The sequence below is a fragment of the Balaenoptera ricei genome, chromosome 6 (genome assembly GCF_028023285.1).
Source record: "Balaenoptera ricei isolate mBalRic1 chromosome 6, mBalRic1.hap2, whole genome shotgun sequence".
NCBI classification, from domain to species: Eukaryota; Metazoa; Chordata; class Mammalia; order Artiodactyla; family Balaenopteridae; genus Balaenoptera; species Balaenoptera ricei.
The window spans coordinates 9,536,925-9,559,490 of NC_082644.1; the positions used below are offsets into that span (position 1 = coordinate 9,536,925).

General features: G+C 41.2%; 1 protein-coding gene across 1 annotated transcript in view; it reads right to left on the reverse strand.

The window, feature by feature from the left end:
- MSRA (methionine sulfoxide reductase A) overlaps window positions 1-22,566 on the reverse strand; it is a 375,450-nt gene that overhangs the window by 202,726 nt on the left and 150,158 nt on the right. The window lies entirely within an intron of this gene.

Here is a 22,566-nt window from a genome sequence, read left to right on the forward strand (position 1 = left end):
CTGTGACGGTACAGTGCTAACTTTCGGAACACTAAATATGCAGGGAATCAATGACCCCAAAGATACTGGGGTACTGTGTCCCAAAAAAGAAAAATACATGTATTAGAAAAAAGGGGTGAAAACAGGATTGGCTCCACTTACCATCATTCCTAATGACCCATTGGGAGACTTTGTACTTCCTGTCCCAGAACTCTTGGCTCTGTAGGTAGAGTTAGAGGTCCTGGTCCCCAAAAGGGTACAGGTTCATCAGGGGACACAGCAAGAGTCCACTGAATTATATGCTGCTGCTGTCGCCTAGGCACTCTGGCTCCTTGCGTCCAGGGACAAGCAAGCAAAAAGAGCTTGCCAGGTGGAACTGACCCACAAGCAGTGTAGGAGATCTCTCTTGGGCCTTGAAAACATTTGGTGTTACAAGTTATATAAATTTTAGCCAATGAGATGTTTCAGAATTTTACCTCATTGTGATTTTAACATATACTTGGCTAATTACCAGTAAGGTTAAACATCTTTTCATATTGTATACTGGCCATTCATGTTTTCTCTTTTGTAAACTTCTTTTGTCCATTTTCCTATTAGCTTATTATATTTTTCTTGTTGATTTGTTGGAGTTTTTATATATTCAGAACACTAATTCTTTTGTCAATTTTATGTTTGCAGATATCATCTTGTATCTGATGTGCCTTTTACCTTCATTTATGATGCCTACTGTCGTGCAAGTATTTAAAATTTTAATTGTAGTTAAATTTCTCTATATTTTCCTTTATAATTTGTGCTTTTTGTATATAATGCATAAGAACTCTTTCTATACATTAAAGTCATAAAGACAGTATCCTATATTTTCAGAACTTTTAAAGTTTTGATCTTCACTTTAGGTTGCTAATCCATCTGGAAATAATTTTTTGTGTACGTTATGAAGTAGGAATTCAATTTACTTTTTTCTATATGGATAGCCAAGTATCCAAAATAAATTATTATTTATTAAATAATCTATTACTTCCTTACTTATCTCTAATGTCATCTCTATCCTACATCATTATGAGTGATCCTGTTTCTGGGCTATCTGTTATATTCCATTCATTGTCTGTTCCTGCACTAATAACACACTGCCCTTCATTCACGTATTCAATAAATATTTATTCATTGCCTACCATGTGCCAAGAAGTGCTCTCGGCACATGGAATACATGAGTGAACAAAACAAAGATCCTAACCTCTTACAGAGCTTACACTCTAGTGGCAAAAGACAAATAATATACACTAAAAATAATAAATAAGCACACGATATAGCAAGTAAGAGGTAAAGAGCTATTAAAAAAAGAAAAAGAAAAAAAAAGAAAAAGAAAAGAAAAGTAGAACAGAGTCAGAGGGATCAGGAGTGCTGGGGAAGGTGCAATATTAAATAAGGTCTTGGGGTGGACCTCAAAGAGATGGTGACTTCAATAAAGACTTGAAGGCAGTAAGGAGGTCACCCATTCAGTTATCTGGGGTACGCAGTGTTCCAGGCAGAGAAAAGCATCACTACAAAGGCACCAAGAACATGCCTGCTATGCTTAAGTGGCAGGAAAGAAGCCAGGATGGCTTGGGTGGAGCGAGCAGGGGCAAGCAGCGGGACATAGATCAGGTAAGCCGGCTCGTGTAGGGCCTCGGGGGCTACTGTAAGGACTTTGGATTTTACTCTGAGGGAAATGAATAGCCATGGCTGAGTTCTGGGCAGGAGAGGGGAATGACATAACTCATGTTTTACAGGGTTCACTCTGGCTGTTCTCTGCTGAGAACAGACTGGAGTGGACTAACCTCAGAAGCAGGGAATGCTCAGGAAACTACTGCTATAGCCCGAGTGAGAGATACTGGTGGGTCAGACCTGGGAATAGCTGGGGAAGTCACAAGTCAGCATCAGATTTGGGATACTTTTTGTAGAACCAAGAGGATTTCCTGACAGGTCGGAAGCAGGGTTTGAGAGAAACAGAGAGACAAGGATGATTCTAACCTATTTTAACAGTTTTATATCTCCCTGTCCAATTCTTATTCTTCTTCTTTTATCTCATTTTACTGCATTGGCTAGGACCTTCCACACAATGCTGAAAAACAGGGGTGATGGTGGGAAGCCTTGTCTCATCCTAATGTTAGAGAGAATGCTCCAAGAAGGATGAGGTTAGCTGTAGGTTTTCAGCAGATACTCTTTTTTCAGGTTAGGAAAGTTTCCTTCCATTCCTAGTAGTAAAGAAAGAGCTTTTTGCCATGAATGAGATTTGAGTGTTAACAATGCTTGCATTCTTTTGAGATGATCACAGGGTTTCCAAATCCTGTAATCTCTTAAAGTAATATATTACATTTATAAATTTTTCTGAACCATCCTTCGGTAAACTTTACCTACTCATGATGCATTTTAATATTGAAGAATTACTTTTCCTAATATGTTATTTCAATTTTTTTCATTTATGTTCATAAGGAAAATACGTCGTAATTTTATTTCCTTATACTATCTTGTCCAGAATTAGAATCAAGGTTATATTGGCCTCATAAAATGGACCGGTTAACATTTCTTTTCTTCTTTTTTTTTCTCCTATGTAATGTTGCATTAGAAAAATTTATTTGTTCCTTGGAGTTACAGTAAAACTTTCTCAACCACCTACACCTTGTGTCTTTGGAGAGGAGAAGGCAGGGATTAGGAAAAACTAACTGTCTCATTGTTATGTGTTTATTCAAGTTTTCCTATTTCTATTTCTGTTTTTAGACGTTTTCATCACAGAACAAATCTTGGCTTTCACTGATCCTCTTTTTTTTTTTGGTTTGTTTTCTATGTCTGCTCTTTCTTTATGGTTATCCTGTTGTACAGTTTACTTTTAGTCTGTTCCTTTCCTACTTTCTTGATATGAATACTTAGCTTATTTAATTTTCAAGTGTTCTTGTTTTTTGATAAATGTATTTAAGGCTATATATTTTCCTCTAAGTTTTGCTTTAAATACATCCCACATATTTAAATATGCAGTACTTTCCTCATCATTCTTTTTAAAATATTTTATAATTTCCAAGTTACTTCCTTTTAACTCAAGGATTAGTTAAGGGTGTACAATTTAGTTTCCTAATATATGGCCTGTTTCTTACACTAGCTTTTCATTTTGATGCATTGTACTTAGAGAACATGGTCTTTATTGTGTTCTTTTGAAATCTGTTGAGACTTATTTTATGGCCTACTGCAAGAGACGGGTGAACCAGAGCCCTGGAGCATAAGAGGTGTCTTTTACAGAATATAACCAAATCGTTCTTTAAAGAATATTTCATCCCAAGGTGATACTGATGCCAACGGTCTGCAGACTACAATCGTTAAAACTTGTTACTTGATAAAAATTTTCCAAACTCCTGCTGGATTTTTTAAAATTTAGAGTTACCTTTAAGATTCCTGCATTTATACTCAAACTTTTTACCAGTCATTTCTCATGAATATTATCTGTGGCTATGGGATTTTTTAATACTTTTGGGAATTACTTTATTTTCCCTTAGCATTTATGATACTCAGCTGAAATCTTCAGAAAGAACTTTAAAGAAACTTCAAAATTTTCAAAAAGCCCTTTGCATTCACACTGCAATTTTTGACCTGATGAGTAAAGATCTGTGATTTTTGAAATGCTGTTTTTCTAAAAATAAATGAGAAGCTGATCACTACAACTTTGGCACATTTGAAGGCAGTCTTACTTCCCTGCCTCAGGACTCTGCATAAACTGGCTAGAACAAGTTCTGCTCCCTAGTACATTCCATGCTCTGCTCCCTAGCACGCCCCCTTCTCCCGCTCTGCCTGCGACGGGTGTCACTGAGTAACAGCCTTCAGACATCAGGTGGGTTAGGAAGAGTGCTCCATCCCGTCAGACTGCAAACCGAAAGGGAGGCTGGGCTTTCAACAGTACGTGTGCAGTCACCCATGTTCCTTTCACATTTTGTCCAAATATTCCCTCTCTTCCAGCTCTTTTCCCTACTTTTAGACTTTACTCAGAACACAGCCACGTTCGCAATCATTTCCAGGGTTACCTCCACGACTAGGATCCCGGAAAGGTAGACGGGAGAGTGAGTGTGACACAGCCATCCCACTTCTGAGATCACATACTACCCCTCCTCCCCAACTCGTTTGCAGTTTGACAGCTCAAGCTCACAAAGTCACCTTGCCCGTTTTAACTTGCTGTAAGGTACACTTTCCTTTTTCTGCATTTAAAGCAGCCTTTTTCTATATAGTTCAAACCACATATCCTCTATTTGGAAATGGCTCTTAACCCATAGGTCTAACCCCTGACCATCCACCTAAGAAAGCTTTAGAAAGACGCATTTCCAACTCCCTGCTGGGTATCTCCACCTGGAAGGCTCCCTGACACCTTGAATTCAAAACATCTAATACCTAATTAACCAACCAAGCCAGCATCTTCATCTGATGTCTCTGTTTTAATTACACTGGAATTTTCCCAGACCCTTAACAGGAAAGGTGAGAATCACCATTTTTCTTCCCTTTTATGTGTCTCAGCCTCAACAGTCTCCTGGTGTCCTGTTATCTGTCCCTCATATTCTCATCCCTTTCCCATCACCAGCCTGCTTCCGGCCAGTTGCTGCCTCTTCAACTGTCCTCCCACCTCAGCTTTGCTCCCTGACTCCCACCCATTGCTTTCAGGTCAATCTCCGTCACAGACACTTTCCAACGTGTCCTTTGTCTTCTTTAAAACCATGAGTAGGGGGCTTCCCTGGTGGCGCAGTGGTTGAGAATCTGCCTGCCAATGCAGGGGACACGGGTTCGAGCCCTGGTCTGGGAAGATCCCACATGCCGCGGAGCAACTGGGCCCATGAGCCACAACCACTGAGCCTGCGCATCTGGAGCCTGTGCTCCGCAACAAGAGAGGCCGCGACAGTGAGAGGCCCGCGCACCGCGATGAAGAGTGGCCCCCGCTCGCCTCAACTAAAGAAAGCCCTCGTACAGAAACGAAGACCCAACACAGTCAAAAATAAATAAATAAATTTTTAAAAAAAGAAAAAAAAACCATGAGTAGGTAACATGCAAGAGTCTTAAGCATTAATAACACCTTTTAATCCTATGATTCCACTCCTATGAAGCAGTTGTAGGAAAAATTTTTCAATTGGCAAATATTGATTTTCCAGAAATATTTTAACAGCATTATTTATAATAATAAAAAATTTAAAACAACCTAAACATTCAAAAGTAGAGAAAGTATTTAATAAATGACGGTCCACCCGTAATCTGGAGTACAGTACTATGTATCCATTTTTCTAAGATTATCTGATTACATGTAAAAATATCCAAAATAATGTTAAGGGGGAAAAAGCAAAATATTAAACTGTATGAAGAATACATTCATGTTTTGTTTAGTCTGTTTACACTTTGACAAACAGACTCAAGGGATAAATCAAAATGTTAATAGTGGTTATTAACTCTGAGTAAGATTACAGGTGACTTTTATTTTCTTCTTTATAGTCTTCCAGTATTTTCCAAATTTCTGCACAAGAAGTATGTATTCCAATTGTCATAATCAAAAAGAAGTTTTTTTTAAATGTTCACACAGATTGATAGATACACAGTCTGGAAGGAAATGCAATAAAATATTAGAATAATAGTTGCCTCTGGTTGCTCCCTTTTGTGTTTTTATATATTTTCCAAATTTTCTCTAATGCGCGTGTGTTATAACCAACACGATTAAGGTGGTTATTAAAGTTCTAACATCTATACCCTTTCCTCAGCCAAACCAGAACACTCTGTGCCATTCCACCCTCGCTGGCCGTCACGTTATCCGCTCACGCTCTGCATCTTCCACCCACCTCCACCTTTGGAAACCCTGCCGACCCGCCCTGAGTAATTTCAGATATCACCTTCTCCCTAAGTCTTTCCAGAACGCCATTCAGACATAAAGTGTCTCTTCTTGGAACCCCAAGGCATGTCCAAGCCTCTGCACTCGGCCGTTTACATGGTCTGCCTGATGGGATGACTGCTGGCTCCCTGCACCATGAACTAAGAACACAGGGCCCGCCTCTCTGGACCTGGTTTTCCTTCTATCACCTATCATGGCACCTTGCCGTATTAGGCTGCATGGGGCAGGGGGCGGGGGTGGTGTCTAATGAATTGAACTGGAATTCTTTGAAAATTGAATGGACCATCTTTTATAATTATGGTGGACTTTATAATGGAGGTACTCCTAGAAACCATAGTGCCAGTTTATGGAGAGCTCAGATCTTCCTGAGGCTTCTGAAGTGGAAACCCGATGATTATATGGAGGGAAAATGTAGTGCTGAACAAAGAAAAAAAAAGTTCTCATTTCACTTGTTTCCTTGCTCTGCCAAATTCCTGAGCTGTTGGAGACATGGGTTCAGAAGCACCGAAGGCGGTCAGTTTGAGCCAGGCCTATACACTCAAACACTTATTACCTATTCAGCCTCAGGGAAGCTCCTGATACTCTTTTTTCTTTACTTTTTTTTTTTAATTGAAGTATAGTTGATGTACAATATTATATAGGTTATAGGTGTACAATACAGTGATTCACAATTTTTAAAGGTTATAATCCATTTACAGTTATTGTAAAATATTGGCTAGATTCTTGTGCTGTAGCCCTATACTCTTTAAGTCTTAGTTTCCTCATGTATAAACTAGGAATAGAAATACTACTAATCACAGAGTCACTGAAAGGATTTCATGAATAACACAGAAAAAGTGTCAAGCATACAGTAGGTACTCAATAAGTGTTCATTTCCATTCTCTTCTCTCACCTTCCCTGCTTGCTCCACCTTCTCCCTCCCAACATACACGTGCACACACTCAACACTCCCTCTCTCAGTCCACCCAAGGTCAGAGCTGCTTCTCCTGTCACCCTTGGTCTCTGAGACGTCACACTGTCCTGTGGGAGAACCCGAGAGCCATCCCCTCCACTCTCAAATGAAACAGAGAGCCTCATGGTCTCATATACAGCCTCTCTGGATTCTGCCAGAGCTCTCAGAACTTCTCTGAGCCAGTCTCCCCATTTCCTGAGCATATAACTCTCTGGTTACCACCACTCAACTCAGACCTCCCTTCTCTAACAGCTACTTCTCAGCCCATCACTTTTTTCAAAGCTTAACGGCCCTTCACATTCCTGCCTTCTCACTGCCTCCTTCCTGCCCAATGTCACCAGCCAAGTCTTTGTCACTCCAGACCCACAAAGAACGTACTGCGAGTTATGTGCCTCTTGACCGCTCACAGGGGTGTCTTAAGCCTCAATGTGTCATCTGAAAAAATGAGTAGAACTAAGTTACTTCTAACATCCAGCTTGGTCATTGAATGGTCTGAGGGCTCTCTGGAGAGAATAATAATAAGAATTGAAAACTGTTTTCCTCTTTTCTTCTTCTCCTCAACTTTAAATGTGACTTTGTGACTGTGATCGGTGAGCAAATAAAATTTTTCCTACAAACAGTACATAACCTGGTATCCTTTACATTATAAGAAGAAAAAGGAAGAAAGGGAAGGGAAAGGTACAAAGGAGTTTACCTTTTTCAAGTGTGGCTGGGAGCCACATGTTGTACGAGTATCTGTGTGCACGTGGAATCTCTCAATAACCCTACCAGGAAGATGGCATTAGCCCCACTTGAAGGATCAGAAAATGGAGATTCAGAGAGGTTAGGTCACTTGCCCAAAGACACGGAACCAAGGCAGACCTAGGATTCCGACTCAGGCATGCCTGGGATTCAAAGCCAATGTTCTTTCCACTGCGCCATGCTGCACCCCTAGCAACAATGTCAGGAGCTGGTCTGCGTGGGACACTGTGGAGCAGCCTGAGTTAAGAGCCTGCTGATTACAGATGCAGGATTGAAGGGTGATTCTGTTGCATCACTTTATCCATTACAGAGAATTCAGTGGCACCTGGTAAATAAGAGGCAGTTCATGTGGATCTCGTGAAAACAGCATGATTTTATGGAGCACTCTGCTGGAATTACATTTTCTGTAATGGGATTTTACTGTATATAAATAAAGTATACGGAGAGTCAACAGCAAAGGCACAGTGCACTACTCCCAACACGTTCTCAAGGCACTCCTTTCTGTGGCTCCTTGTCCTCTTTAAAGGCACAGGGATGACATCCAGATGTTATGACTCTGATGATGTCACATCTGGTCCAGATGAGAGCTCCCACCAGGGCAAGAAACTGAAACCCAAATTCCAGCCACAATCGGACAGGTGTGAGCCCTTTATCAGAAGGTGGAACCTGGGCAGAGATGGGGACCGTGCTTGGCTGAATTCTAGAAAGGCAACTCAGAAGACCTGAGACAGACAAGAGGCGGCCAGGCTCTGGCCACAGACACACATTCACAGACCCTGGCTGTGCATGGCTTGGGGTAAATCACTGCTGGTCAGCTGTCCAGCAGAGAAGGGGGCAGGAGAAGGGGGATTTGAAGATAATTTTCAGCTCTAAAACACCATGACTCTCCCAAAGAAGATGAATACAGGAGGTAGAAATGTAAATGAAGTCGCAATACACTTCCTATGTTAGCTTTGCTTTTTAGCAAACCTACATCATATTAAATAATTCAACAAGATGCTTTCCTTATCACAACTTACTTGAAAACTACAAAATTTTTAAATACCTTCTGCTAGAAAAGAAACCATACAGCAATCAGAATCCGATTGATATTTTCAGTGTTTAGTGACAATTACCTTCTGTCCACATCAATTCCTAATGCTGCCTTAATTTTATTAAGTATTCTTCGCAGTCTCTTCCCAAATTTAAAACATGCCCATATAGACACATATGCTCCACTGTGCCTCTGTACTGTGATTAATGCAGCTCCAAGTTCTTTATACATGTTGTTGTGTTTCACCCTCTACCCTAGGAATAGCCTCTGAAGAGTAGTAGGTCTTTATTCACCAAGAGGATTCAAGAACCAGAATTCCAAGGTTGTAAGGGACCTGACCTCTCATCTCGCTTAAATGCCCTGCTAGTATTAAAAGCATCATGGCAAATGGTTGAACTGCCCTCAACCTTGAAGCAGGCCAGTCCACCTCTGCAGATCTAGTGACGATTAGGAAGCTCTTTCCTACACTGAGCCAAAACCCTAGAGTTTTCCCTCCTTTGTTCTGATCCTCTCCCTCAAGGTCATACAGGACATACATAGCCCCTCTTCCTCGTGACAACCTGTCAGCCCTTTGATCATCTGAAGACAGCTCTTGTAAGCTGATTACAAGCTTCTTCATTTGCTCCTCACTACACATATTTCTGAATCCACTCACTATCGGCTCTCCTCAGAGTGTGCCCAGTGGGTCTGGACCCCTTCAAGGACAGCGGAGCCACACCGCTCCCCAAGTATGGGCTGATGAAGCTGTGGGTTCGCCGGACAGGATGACCGTGGCCACGCCAGCGCTGTGAAAGCCCCGGCTTCACCAAGCCAGCTCACTGGAAGCAGCACAGTTCTCGTAGCTGCTGGAAAGCAAGTGGCTGCTAGCTGGACTAGAGGATGACCGATGACTGACAGACAGCAGCACCTCAATGCAGGAGAAGCAAACTCCTCCCGAGGACGGGAACGTGAGGCTGAAGACAAAGCTGGCTTAGAGTGAGCTGTGCGTTTTATCAGGGCCTGACAAATACGTTCAACAGCTCTCCTGGGGCAAAGAAAAGAAAGCCTTAAGAAAAAAAATAGCATTCAGTTTTCCTAGGAAGCATCCTTTAGTATTTCTCTATCTCCTACATATATCTGTTCATGGGCCCTGCCTTCTCTAGGTACTTGCAATTTTGTTTTCCCTTCTACATTGGGTAAGAGATTGATGGAATTTCAGTGAACAAATGACCATGACATTTGCCAGTGGGTGTTGATTAACACAGCAGAATGCCTTCAGTTCCAGCTGACTCCTAAGAGAAAATGTAGGACATGTGGAGGCGGAAAAGAAATCCCAGATGAAGAAGTCTTCCTGAAAGGTCCCCCAAATAATCTGCAACCACAATGTACAATATGACCTGCTTCTTACCTTTCCGGAGAAGCAGAAAAACATAGGGAAGCTAAGGTCAGCCTGGATCATTCCATTTCATCAAGAAGGAATGGTATGGTATAGCTGGGAGGGCAGTTAGTGAAAACCAAGGCTTTTGTGTTACCAGAAGACTTCTGTTGTAGCAGAAGCTGTGAATCTCGGCCACTAGCTTACACCAAATCTCATGGCAAGATCCACAGGGTCCAGACACAACAAGGCAATTCTAATGGCATCATAGACTATACCCTAGGCTACTGGTCCAGTGAATCTGAGGAATTTGGAAACTTGCATCTTTCCTCTGGCATGCCCCACTGTCATTTACATTTTTTTCTTTCTGGCATGGATATATTGCTTCCTCTTTCACTTTCCTATCTCTCAACCATTTTTTCTGCCTTGAAAATATCTTCCTTTCAGCACTGCCTGGCATTCAACAGACAGTCAATAAACATTAGTTCCTTTTGCCTAGCACCTCCGTCCTCTCCACCTCCTCTCGGAGCCCCCTGAATGTCATTCATCCAGCAGGTATCCAGAAAACTGGGCTGGTGACACGTGTACACCACTGAGGAGAAAAACCATCCTCTATAAAATGCACTGGGCCATTGACTGCTAAATCCCTCAAAAGCTTCCACAAGTCCCCTGAGACCTCCTCTGAAAGTCTCTCTCTACATCTCTTACTCAACTCTGTGTAAATTAAATAACAGAATATAAAAAAGTTTCTCCCACTTCCACTGCAGATGTGCAGAGTAGTATCCATTGATTCATCTAACAAATATGTATACTAAGGGCCTATATTTGAGACTCAGCCCTGGTAACCCAAAGACAATAAGACACAGTTCCCATCATCAAAAAGCAGGCAGACAGTGGGAGATAACCAATTCAATATCTACTCATAACGCAAGGTGGTAAATCTTATCTGATGAACAAAGGCACAAAGAGGAGTTGTGGGGAAAGATTGAGGAAAAGTTGCTGAGGCTTCCAAGATGAGCAGGGTTTCAGCTGAAGGTGTGAAAGTGTGGGAAGTGGTTAGAAAACTAGGATGAGGCCCCCCACAGCTGGGTGAGAAGTTGTATTTAAAAAGAAAAAAAAAAAGGCTAGTTGAATAGATCGGAAATAGGTTCTACAAGGTCTTAAATGCTAAACTAAGGAGTGGAGATTACCCTTCTAAAACAAAGATTTCCCAGCAAAGGAATGATGTGGTCATATCTATACTTTGAGAAGCATCTCTGTCAGGGATGTAATCCAATCCCCTAGGAAGATGATAGAAAGACGATGACAGATTAGCAGGGGGACTCTTGGATCTGTCCACTGGGCTTCATGTTCATTGCCTTCACTCTGGTCCAGGCCACCATCATCCCTCACCCTTTGAAGAGCATCCCTGCCCTTGAGGAAAGGGGAACCAGATTTTATTTTTGCTGGTAATGACTGAGGCTATGGTTTTAATGCACAAAGCAGGGTCTCTTGTGACAGAAAAGGAGATAATACAGCTGTTTGGGAAGGATGTAAAGAGGGGGTGTGTGCAATAGCCTCCAATTTGGTCTTTTCAAATCTTATCACACATCATACTAATCCATTCTTCTCACTGAAGCCTGAGTGATCTCTCTAAAATCCAACCATGGTCCTATCATCTCTATGGTTCTTGTTGCTCTTAAGATAAACTATAATTTCCTTAACCCAGCTAACTGGGTGGGTAGTGATGCCAGCTAACCACAATGAGAAAAGGTTTAGCAGAAGAAAGAAATTACTATCTGTTGAGTGCCGACTATATGACCAGCACGACCCTATAAGATGTACACGCCCTATCCCACTGAGACCTGCCTTGTGAGAAAGTTACCACTATTCTCGTTTAATAAATGATGATCCCAGGATGCAGATTGTAATGATTTGCTCGTGAGAAACAGAGCTAGGGTTTGAACTTAGGTCTAAGTCCATCTCAACACATTGTCACCATGGAACCAGAGGAGAAGGAACAATGCCTTCTAAAAGGAGTTGGAGTGGGAAGTGGAAACAGCGGTGGTCTTTGAGCAAAATGGACCTTCCCTGTTGTATAGTCATCTATGTTTATTTAATCTTTATGCCCACTCAAAACTCTTTATTCCTTGGTCCTGATTTGAGCCCTGCCTTTGACCCTCCATATTTGGTATTCATCTTGATTACCTCCCAATAACATTTCATCAAATTTAAAATTATTATTTCCTCAAATATATATTTCTGCCCAGTATCTCTCTCTGGGCTCCTTCTGATACTCCAACGACACATATATCAGACCAACTGACATTGTCTCATAATCACCAAGGCTCTCTTCATTTTTTAAAAAAATATTTTTTCTCCCTGTCCTTCTGTTTGAATAATTTCTATTGACCTGTCTTCAAGTTCACTGATCAGTTTTCTAATGTAAGGTCCTTTCTGTTAAGATCATCCAATAATAGCTTTTTTAAAAAAATTTCAGATGCTATATTTTTCAGTCCTAGAAATTCTATTTCTTTTTTTATAGTTTACATTTCTCTAGTATAGTTTATATTACTCTATTACCTCATTCTGTCCATCTTTTCCTGTAAATTGTTTAACGTACTTATAATATCTGTTTTAAGTCCTTGTCTGCTAATTTCAACATCTGACTCTTCTCTGGGCCTGCGTCTATTGACTTTTTTTCTTTAACTATTAATCTTTTTTGTTGTTGTTTCTTCATGTCTGATAATTTTATTGCATATTAAACACTGTGGATGATATGTGCTAAATTTTGTAACTTTTCTCCAAAAAATGTTGACTTTTTTCCTGGCAAGCAATTAAATCTGGGTCATCTTGATCCTGTGGAAGCTCAGTGTTAGATTTTACAAGAATGGGTTTATTTTGCTTTTTCCCCTTAGCCCTAAGATGTAACCCTTTATCCTGGGTTTACTCCTAAGACATGGCCTTCCTAGAGTTCCAAGGAAAAGCCTAAAGTGTTTACAATTCTCTCTAACTTAGTAGGACCTGAACTCCAGCGTTCTCATAAAACCAAGCACCTGCTGAAATCTCAGCCTTTTAGCGGTTGCTTTCTCCAAGGTTTCCTTGGAGTCTCACCCTGTACATGCACAGAGCCAGCCACAGGTTTGAGGGGACTTGGTACAGAGAGTTTGGGGCTCCCCCCCTCTATTGCTCCTTCCTTACAGAATGTTTCCCATTGATTTACAGCTACTCTAGCAGCCCTTAGACTCAACCCCTGCTTCTTCAGCCTAGTACGCTAGCCACTTTCTATTTGCGCTCTCTCTCTCTCTCTTTTAAATAAGCAACTGTGAACTAGGAAGTGCCCTCAGGGAAAAGGCTGGTTAAATGTGGTGCTTCCCAAGCTTGTTTCCCTTATTTCAAGAACTGTGTTCCCTCCAGGTGCTGCCCAGAGATCCAACATTTGGGTGCTCTCCAGTCCCTTCAGACAGCTGAATTTTTAAAAAATGTTTTGTCTAGAGATAAAATTATTATCAGCTGGAGGTTCAGAAACTTACTCAATTTCAGAAATCTGCTGACTTACAATTTAAACCCAAATTCAGCTGATAACAAATATCTGACATTCCATCCCAAGAGCTTTGGGAGATGGAAGAGTTAAGAGATTTATGTAAATGCTGATTTATTTCGTTGATAAGTTTTTAGTCTTAAGCATTGATTTCACATTTTAAATCACATCACCACAGTCCCTTGACCTGCGCTCCCTTGCACACTTTGCATATACCAGAAGTACAATTTGAAGTGCTTCTAAACTGTTCAGTGGGGCTTCCCTGGTGGTGCAGTGGTTGAGAATCCGTCTGCCAATGCAGGGGACATGGGTTCGAGCCCTGGTCTGGGAAGATCCCACGTGCCGCGGAGCAACTGGGCCCGTGAGCCACAATTACTGAGCCTGCGCGTCTGGAGCCTGTGCTCCACAACAAGAGAGGCCGCGACAGTGAGAGGCCCGCGCACCGCGATGAAGAGTGGCCCCCGCTTGCCGCAAGTAGAGAAAGCCCTAGCACAGAAACAGAAACGAAGACCCAACACAGCCAAAAATTAAAATAAATAAATAAATAAATAAATAAACAAACTGTTCAATGTATTGTGGAACAACCCATTTTGAATGCAATCCAATGCACACATTCAACATGATTCTGAATGGTTTAATTCAATCCATTCCATCTAGAAATGCAAGTAATATGGATCTATAAGTAGAGCAATAATATCTAAATATTCTCTACAAAGGATTTGTATCTGTTTTTAGCTAATGTATCAGGTTAAAGGACCATTTAAATGTTTAATATATGGGGATAGAAAAATTCTAAAAGTCTAAAGATATAGCATTTAAGAAAGATACACAAGTGCAAGTTAAGCTTTATCATCATCATCATCATTATTATTATTATTATTATTATTATTATTATTATTAATTAAAGACAGTGTGTGTTCAAGCCAGAAGTACTAGGCTAGGAGGCAACACTCTCCTAAATGGCATCCCTGCTTTTTTTCTCACCATCCTAAACATTCTATCTTCAACACAGCAGCAAAAGTGATTCTTTTAAAAAATAGGTCATATGACGTTACTCCTCTGCCCCAAATCCTGTAAAGGCTCCCCTTGGCATGCAAAGTCAAAGTCAAAGTCCCCACAGTTACCAAAGGCCCTTCATGATTTAACTCCCTCTTCATCTCTGGCCTCAGCTACTACTGCTCCCTCCTTGCTTGTTACACTGCAGCACACAGGCCTCATGTCAGGCACACCCCTGCCTCAGGGCCTTTGCACTTGTAGTCCTTCTGCCTAGAATGTTTTTTCCCACAGATCTCGGTATAGTAACCTCCCGCGCCTCTTTTAGGTCTTTGATTAAAGACTACCATTTCATTCATGCCTCCCTGACTGTCTTATTTTAAATTGCAATCCCTCACCCCACCCCCAACCAGGCATTTCCTCTTCTCCTCCCCTGCTTTATTTTAATCAATAGCACATCCCACATCTGACATCCCACAACAAATATTTTACCTATTTATCTTGTTTTCTGTCCTACCCTACTAGAGTGTAAGTTCCTTGAAGGGAGGTATTTTTTCTGTTTGTCTCCTGCTACAATAAATCATGTGATGAGTAAGTGAATAAATTAGTTGAGCGCTAGACCTAGTTCTACCATTAACTAAGTAGCCTGACCTTGGGACAGGCGCTTAATCTCTCTGAGCCTCAGTCTTCTCAGAATTAAACACAAAGAAAAAAATTAAATTATATATATGAAAACACTTTATAATATGAAATTTACTACCCAAATGTAAAAGTTGGCTGTTGGTGGTGGCATTGTTTTTACAGCCACTTCATTACTAGGTAGATTTAAAATGTCCTACATAGAAGAAAAAAAAACAGGGATGAAATTTCAGTCCAGTTACCAATGCATTAACAGCAATTGGAGAGCTATTTGCCATTCAGCTGGTGCACCTGTTTCCAGATGTTGGTGTGGGTCACTGAAGGCCTCTGTATTGGCACCAGGAATAAAGCACGTACTATTTGCTTGGGAATCCAGCTCATTTTTTCCATGTGGGAAAGCAAGGCCGGATGCTGAACCTGTGCCTACAGGGCCTTCTCCGTCCTGAGGTCACCTTTGCACACTTCTACTACAAAGCTATTAAGGTAAGGCCTCGCCAAAGGACATACTTGCCAATCGCGAGTTATTCAGCCAGAAGAAAGGAAGGCTAGGAAGCAGTTCCCCTGCATTCCTGACAGGCCACTGGCAGTTCTCACTCCAAGCTCCTAGTGCCATCATATTCCTGAAATTTCCCCAGATGGCCCGCCCCAAATCCACCCTCCCTTAATGTTCCCTACGAGGTGAATACAAACTCTTCCGCTCTTCCCAATGCAAATGTCACTGCCACCTAGACAAAGGTCATACACCAACAAAAGGAAGCCTGGTGGAAAAGAGGGTGACAAGAAATTCTCCCAAGTACTAAATGGACACATGGGTGGTCAGAAGCAAGATGAATGCAGCCTTCCACATGGAGACATTTTCATCTTGACCTGACAAGTGACCATCTTATGGAAATTAAGAAAATGGAAAAGGGTCATCACATAGAAAGGCATTCGAGATTCAATGGACTGCACAGGGGGTTTTAGGGGAGACCAGAGATGTGGCTAAAAAAATAAAATGTCTTTTTCCCACAAACAAAACAGCACTGATTCCTGAGTAGGCATGACTGTGGAAAGCCACATCTGGAAAGCCACATTTGTTCATGATAAGGTCTACCATGAGCTATCAGTTAATTCTTTCCATATTATCATGAGTCTTGGGATCACAGCTGAGACTTGGAAGGATATATGGTGGGATGTACACCAGAAGGATATCCATCTGGCAAGCACCACTGTTGGTCCCAGTGTCACTGGGCTCAACAAGGAAACTTGGTCTTGGTCAACTACGATCTTTATCTAAGTCTTGGGGCACTGATGACACAAGGGGAAAATGAAAGGTATTTTGTGGAATAGCTCCTGGTGTATATGGACACCGGGGGTTTTGCTGTTCCTCCAGACACAAGAATTTAGGAAAAGTTCACAGGGGCTCTCATCATTGCTCACACTATTTTGGCCAAAGGCCTGCCAAGCTAAACGATCGTTTCTCAGCATGGATCAAACATGTCACTTCAACTGAATCTCATTTCCTAGGGTTTCAGTGCTAACATTTCCAGTTATCCCTGGCAAAAACAGAACTGGCACTGTTTCATTTTGATTTCCTTAAAAAAACTATACGTTGTATTGGACGTAAGAAATTGCATTCATAGGAATTACTTTACTTTTATTTACTTTATTTATACACTGCATCATTCCAAAAGAATTTGAGACAACTTACCAAAAACAAACAAACAAACAAAAACACATGAAGTAATAAATAATGAAAATAAAATGAGAGAAAAACATAAGTGAGCCAGTAAATAGTTTCCCATCTTGAATTCCACAATGTTTGGCAGTGAGAACCACAGATAGTTTTACCTATTCTGTCTGTGAAAACTGGAAAGCAGAGAAAACGCACTCTGATAAACATGTCTCCTGCTACCCTCCTACGCATTCACAATATTAAGCCAAAAGCATGAGAAAGAGCTCCAGGTGAGAGAGCCCAGCTGTTACGTCTTTGCAGTGGGCAGCATTCCTGAGGCTTCGTGATTTCTTGGCTGCTTAGCCATTTTCATCATTTTGATACTCTGAAAGCATGCCACATCCAGAAGCAAGCCGGCCCCCAGCCCTCAGGCCCTCTCTGGAGTTGCTTTTTCACCCTGGGCTGCTGAGGTTCAAGACTGGAGTGTGCACGGGAGCACGTCCCCTGGTCACAAGATCTGGGGCGAGAACAGGAGAGAAGATGTCTGCCCCTTAGATCCAGCTTTGCTGGAGACATAACCTTCTGTCACCTGACTATGTGCCTATTTCTTTGTTTTACCCAAATCTGTAGAGGCAATCTGTCTACTGTGACTCTATTTTCAAACGTTTGACCAAATGGTTACAAATTTCAACAATTTGATTAAATGCCCAAGTGAAAATGGTCATTCAGTCAAATTAAAGAGGTTTCCATCACTTAAGCAACTATACTTATATATGCTTCTGACTCATGAATATACATTTAACCCATGCTCAGATACACGGAGCAAAACGGTAAACCCAGGAAAAAAACAAAGCTGCTTTCCTAATCAACTGGAGGTCAAGGTAACCAAATAGTTGATAAAGAGAAACTTCTCTTTTTAGAAATATTCCAGTTCATAAATAAAGGGAAATGCAAGAATTTAAATGTCACCATCTTGCAGCTTCTAATAAAATAATAGGTCAAGGCAACGATCATTAGGGGCTGCTAACTTCACCAAAAGAAAGAGAACCAGTTATTAAATGTCTCCTGGACGGCTTACACACCCCACCTATAGATTCGGATCAGGCCTCTAACTCCCAATTTGTAGAAAATACAGAGGCTTTTCAAGTATGTTCATTCAATCCAGACTGAAGGAGACGGTACAGAATAAATGATCTAGTTTCTTAAACAAATAAATTATAAGGAAAAATATAGAGAGAGCGAGAGAGAGAGGGACTTCCCTGGTGGGGCAGTGATTAAGAATCCGCCTGCCAATGCAGGGGACACGGGTTTGGGCCCTGGTCCGGGAAGATCACACAGGCCGCGGAGCAACTAAGCTCATGCACCACAACTACTGAGCCTGCACTCTAGAGCCTGCAAGCTACAATTACTGAGCCCGCATGCCACAACTACTGAAGCCCGTGTGCCTAGAGCCCGTGCTCCTCAACAAGAGAAGCCACCACAATGAGAAACCCATGCACCGCAACAAAAAGTAGTCCCCACTTGCCAAGACTAGAGAAAGCAACGAAGACCCAACACAGCCAAAAATAAATAAATAAATAAATTTATTTTTTAAAAAAAGAGAGAGAGAGAGGTGAACCTAGAGATTAAAAGAGACTATTTATATCAACCCATTGCAGTGTATGGACTCTATTTGGACCTTGATTCAAACAGGTGGTTTGAAAAAACATTTATGAGACGATAGTGGAAATATGGACTCATGGGATATTTGATGATACTAAGGAACTATTTTTTTAGGTGTGACAATGGCGTTGTGGTATGTTTTCTTAAAAACTGCTCTTAAAAAGAAGTATGTGCCAAAGTATTCCTGGATGAAATGATCTGATATCTGAGATTTACTTTGAAATAACCTGGGATGAAGAAGAGAGAGTGAATGGGACTAGAGATGAAACACATTAGCCCTGAGTGATAACTGCTGAAGCTGAGTTAGTGAGGCTTCACTATATTAGTCTACGTTTATGTATGGTTGAAATTTTTCACAATAAAGAATGAAAAAATAAATATTTTTTAAAACTCCACTGAAAGAAATAATATTGATAGAAAATTCCCTAAAAGTTATCTAGTCCATCGATTGTTTTAGATACAATACAAGTAACTCTTTTCTGGGTTAAGCCAGGGAAGCACACTGTGGCACCCGTGGGGGAAGGTGGACAGAATTGTTCCTGGTGGACGTCAGGAGCCCAAAGACAAGAGTGGTGCGACCGAGGGCTCATGAATCTCCTCTCAGTGCTCACGCTGAGGGTGCTGTCAGCAGTACTGCTGACTGTCTTACATCACAGTGTCCTCCTTATAAGTACCCTGAAAGAAATTTCTTTCTGGTTCTAGAATCAAGAAATTTTACGGTTCCCCCAATCATGTAGATTTTCAGGATCATTAAGTAAAACTGAAAATCACCACTTCACACCCATTAGGCTGGCTATTAACAAATAAAAATAACAAGGGTTGTCAAGAATGTGGAGAAATTGGAACCCTGTGCTTTGCTGATGGGAATGCAAAATGGTTCAGTCTTTGTGGAAAATGGTATGCAGGGGTCCCTCAAAAAAAGAAACAGGGAATTATCATATGATCCAGCAATTCTACTTCGGGATGTATTTGCCAAAAGAACTGAAAGCAGGGTCTCAAAGAGATATTTGTACACTCATGTTCATAATGGTATTATTCACAATAGCCAAAATGTGGAAGCAACTCAAGTGTCCGTTGACAGGTGAATAGATAAACTAAATATGGTATGTGCACTCAAAGGAATATTACTCAGCCTTAAGAAGGAAGGAAATTCTGACACATGCCACAGCCTGGATGAACCTTGAGGCCATTATGCTAAGTGAAATAAGCCAGTCACAAAAGGACAAATAGTGTAGGATTCTGCTTATACGAGGTACCTAGAGTAGTCAAACTCATAAAGAAGGAAAGTCAAACGGTGGCTGCAGGGTCTGTGGGGAGGGGAAATTGAGTGTTATTATTTAATAGGTATAGAATTTCAGTTTGGAAAGACAAAAAGTTCAGGAGACGGATGGTGGTGATGGTTGCATAACAATGTGAATGCACTTTTTAAGTGCACTGAACTGTGCACTTAAAAATGGTTAAAATGGTAAACTTTATGTTATATATATTTTACCACAATTCTAAAAAACTGAAACCAATCATACAACCAACTGATCTTCACGTTGCTGCTAGGAAATACAGAGCCACATTTGTGGCCAATTTTTATAAATTATATAGTATTATAGCATGCCCTCTTTGCATATTTACTTCTCATATTTTTCTTTGGTCTAATATTCACCTAATTCTAATGTATGTTATTTTGCCATTTCTTATATATATTTTAATTTTCCCTTATTTCATTTTATAGCAAGGCCCAAGAAACTTGTCTCAAGTCACGCACCAGGATCTATCTGACTCCAAAGACCTCAGTGAATTCTGAATTCTCTGGGGACTTCTCCGCAACTTTTGGTGGGCAGGGCGTGCTTACTTTCTGGTTCTTACAAGCATTCCACGTAGTTGAGGTTGATGGATACGTGCTCTCCAGACAAGTGTTACTTTGTCAGACACTATTTGACCCACTCCTTCCTACTAGGGGCGCAGTTCCTCTCTCTTGGCACAGAAATCCCCTCCCGCACTCCTGCTGCCACGCTGTCACCCTCTCCACTCCAGGACACCCTCTCCAACACCACGCCTGTGCCTTCTCGAGCAGGACCAGGGCCATCCCGTGCAGTGCCACACAAACCAAAAGGAATTTTCAACACAGGCTCTGGAAAGTCTCTTCCCCTTTGCCTATATTATCATCAGACCTTTCCATACTCAAAAAGGAAATGTGATCATCACACACGCAAAAGAGGTACATAAAATAAAATGTGTCCTGCAACATGTCTCCAGATGACCTGTTGCTGTCCCTTAAAGGTGCTTCAGATCACCATGCAAGGAAGGCCTATTTTTGTTTCCCCAAATGCCTCCTCACTTAAGAAGTTCGCGCCAGTGAGCATCCTGCTGTTCTAACGATCTTGTGAATTTAGACTGTTTAGTTAATTACAAACACATTTCAAAGTCATTCTTTCTGGCCTTTTTCCTAGAATGAGTGACTGCAGCTCCACAGCTCACAGAATGGTCTTCAATAGTTTTCAGTCAAGGTTCAGGGAGAAATATGCCACACCGGGATTTGATTATTTACCAACATAATGTTGGATCCTAGCCAATGAGACACCAATATATTTTCCATTGAAGTCGGACGTATTGCCTGCTGCTTTCAATGCTGTTTTCTTGGCTGGCAGACAAAGTAATTGTGGCTGTTTCTAATTCGCCTCTAATTCAAGTCGGGGGGGGGGGAAATATCTTATGATTGGTTCATCTTACAGACACTGATCTCTTCTCCCTTGGGGTACAGAAGGTGAGTCCCCCAGCGTGAGACCTGCCTATGGGCCTCTGACAGCCACTGGCCTCTGCTCTGGGATCAGTCAGTCCTTCCACACAGCTAGTCAGGAAAGAGTCTAGCGAATTCTTGGCCCCCTGGCTCAAAACAGAGAAGTGTAACAAGATCATAGCACACTTTCATGATGTCTTGGATTGTCTTTTGCTCCCTCTTGTTTGAAGAGCCCAAGAGAACCTGACACAGAGAACAGGTTTTGCAGTGGTTTGCGTTCCCAGAGCCATCGCTGTCAGGCTAGTAGGAGCCTAAACCCTACCGCGACCCTAAGAATTCGCAGAGGTACCTCTGCCGTGGTTGCTTGGTACCCACCAATTCCTGACCACTACAGCTTCTCACTGCAGAATTTTACCTCTCACTAAACAGCCTGGATATGGGTTTCTAAATGATACGATCAAAGAATTTAGAGTTAGGAGTAATTTTTCCAAAAAGGTTTAACACTCTGAAACAGAGAAAATTCTCATTAACTGAGAAGAAAGGATCTTAAAGGCTATTTACTTCCACTTCCCAACTGGGTAGGAACGATCTCTCATTTGAATACCTCTACTGATGGAGAGTTCATTACCCTACATCACTGGACAGTATTAGTACAATATTAGAATTGCAAGGGTATAATCAGATAATTCCCCATCTCTTATTGAAGTGCTACCAGCCAGGTTTCATAAATATGAATTAACTGTTCATTTCAAGTCATTCAGAAAGAATATAACAATATTTACTGAGTAACATCCTGGAAGTTGTGTAACTACTGGTGTTGATGCTATACGGTACATAATGTAAGTCTACTGCATTGGAATTTTTTCATTTGTTTATTTCATTTTATATCTCTAAGTTCATTATTTTTCAATTTCAACTTTACTCAATGTGTATTTATTATTCTTGACACAATGTCTTATAATATACACTCTCATTAGAGGGCGACATTATATCCCATGTGCCTGAAGTCCTCCAGGTGTGTACCTCATTATTTTAACATAATTTTTACCAGCACCCTTTTCACTCTCAAAAGTATCCTAGTTTGGATGATAAGTGTTATTATGGTCAAGTACTGAACTCGAAAGTTTTAAAAAACTGTATTTCATTTTTTCAAACTGTACTAAAAATCTTCACCAATTAAGACTGGAGCCCCCAACCCCTGACTTCTCTGCACTCTCCTCAATTAATAAATGTCTATTTTACTTGGAAATGATAAATCTTCCTGACTATGGAGTACTTTTAATAAAGTGAATAGCTGCTCCGTGCTTAAGAACGACCACCACAGAGAGGCCGGAGGCTTGCTCCCTGCGAGGACGGAGGGACCCTCCGCCAACAGGATGTCACCGTCCTGAAGTTATCTCAAGCCGGAGAGGACCTTTCTAGGTCAGGCA